The following is a 2,539-nucleotide window of genomic DNA, read 5'->3' as shown; positions in this document are numbered from 1 at the left end:
ATATATAGTTCTAGGAACGTGCACTGAAAATTTATTCTTTACTGTCATACAAATTTATGTATGCCTAATATAACATTGATAATTATCAATTATATTTTTTTTATATGTTGTTCAATGAAAATATAAATGTGTCAATTAATTATTTTCATTTAATTTTGGTTATTTGCAAAATAAACAATGTTGAAAAATATAAAACTAATTAAGATAATATAGCATATACTATGTGATGTAGTGATGAACTCTTTCTCTAAATTTAATAAATAGATGCAAACATATCTGAAAAAATTAATAAATACATAAAGAACAAATATATATTTACCATGTTAATATAACACCCCGCCTTAGAAAGAGCTAAATTTTGAAGAGCTAATTTAGGAAGAGCAAATTTGAGATTTGTTTGAGTTAAGCTTAAGTTCTGAGTTTTGGGTCAACATCAAATGTGTCACACCCCTTTTTCGCTCAGCGGCGTAAGGGTTTTTCCAATTTAAGTGACGTAATTAATTAGGGGATTTTTTTTTTTCAGAGTCGCCACTTGGAATTGAGTTACGGTGTTCCAAGTCACCTTTTTTGTTTAATCCCTAATCAAAAGGAAATGACTCTTTGTTTGGTCTGCGAACGAGTTCGGGTAAGGAATTCTGTTGACCAAGGGGAAGGTATTAGGCATCCCTCGAGTCCCGTGGTTCTAGCACGGTCGCTTTATGGACATTTATGACTTAAACTAATTTATGAACATTGTATTATTAAGACAACTGTATTTACCCTCATTCTTTGATTTATTTAAATATATTAAAACTACCTTATTTTATTAATCTATGCCCTTTAATTAAAAATATATATATACGCATATAAATTAAATCAAACAAAGCAGAATAAAATAAGATATTCTTTATTATTATTATTTCTTTTGTTTTTATTATTATTATTTTTTTTTATTCTATTTTTTACATTTTTTTTTTTACTTTCTCATCTTTTGCTATTATTATTATTTATTGTTATTATTATTTTTTATACTTTCAAGGTTTTATTTGTTTTTTTTTCAACTTAATTTTTTTGTTTGGACAAAGAAACTTTCAAAAATAAATTTAAAAAATTCTTTCCTCTTCAATTGAATTTTTTTTTTTGTATTATTTTTATACTTCTTTTCTATTATTTTTTTTTTGTTTTCTCTTTTCCCTCCTTTTTTTGTATGTTCTTTTTCACAGTTTATTTTTTTTAACTTTTCCCTTTTTCCTTTTATTATATTATTATTATATTTTTTTCATTTTTATTTTTATTCGATTTTTTTACGTCACTAACATTAAACAAAAATTCTACTAACTAAAATTAATATATTTACATAATAGCTACACATGTTATCATTATAAACTAAATATTAAAAATTACATGACTTGGACAATAATTTTACTTAAATATAAAATAAACTATGGGTTATTTAAATATAAAATAAATCATGGTTTGATATAATAATTTCACACTAAATATAATTATACCAAGGATCTAAACATAAAACTGATATGAACGTTTGAACATACTTCATACAATAACATGAATAAATATTAATGGTTTAAACATATGCGAAATTTAACAACTTTAATATATATTGCAATTCATTCCCGCATTATCATGACATAAAACTAATACAAAATTAAATTAGTATTACCTCTTGTGGAAATTATTTCACCAAAAGAAAACAATTCGAATAAGGAACCGCGAAAGTAAACCTCGACTTCAACCTTTATTTTTGATTTTCAAAAGAAGTAAGAATATGAGAATAATATTTTTTACGTATGTGTTGCCTTCTTTTCTTGATTTTTCCTCCCTTTCGTTCTTTTTTTTTTTTACCTTTCTCTCATGTTTTTTTTTCCGTGTCCTCTGTATCTCTCGGATCTTTTTTTTTCCGTTCCCCTCTAATCTTTGATTCTTGTCTTTTTTTTTTTTTCTGATTTCTTTCTATCCTCTCGTTCTTTTCTCCTTTTTCTTTTTTTTTTTCCTTTCTCTCTGATGTTGTTTTTAATATAGTGTATAATGTAGTGTGTAAATGTGTAGGTCGTGGGGGAATGGGGAGTGGGAGTGGGAGTGAGTGGGATCGTGGGTTTGTGTGTGTGTGTTTCTTTTTTTCTTTTTTCTTTTTATAAATATTAAATGTATATATAAAAATGATAATTATATAATTATTAATTGTTTTGAGTAAATAAATAAATAAAGCTAAATGGGTAATTAAAACAAAAAAGAGATAATTAAGAAATATTAGTTTATTTAAATAATATATGTAATATATATATATATATATATATATTTATGTATAAACTTATCTAATAAAAATTATATTTATGTTGTTTATTCTTATATCTTTTAAATAAACTTAATGACAATAATAAAATATATTTAATTTAGATTGATAAAATTATTTATGCTCTAAAATTGGTGTTAAACTTAAATTCGGCCAAAATTACGTGTCTACAGTTTGCCCCTCTTTGACTGGAAACACGAAGAGTTTTCAGACAAAGAAGTAGACAAAGTGACAAGTTTTGACCGAACT

Source organism: Solanum pennellii, chromosome 6 (genome assembly GCF_001406875.1).
Source record: "Solanum pennellii chromosome 6, SPENNV200".
NCBI classification, from domain to species: Eukaryota; Viridiplantae; Streptophyta; class Magnoliopsida; order Solanales; family Solanaceae; genus Solanum; species Solanum pennellii.
This window is presented reverse-complemented; position numbering follows the sequence as displayed.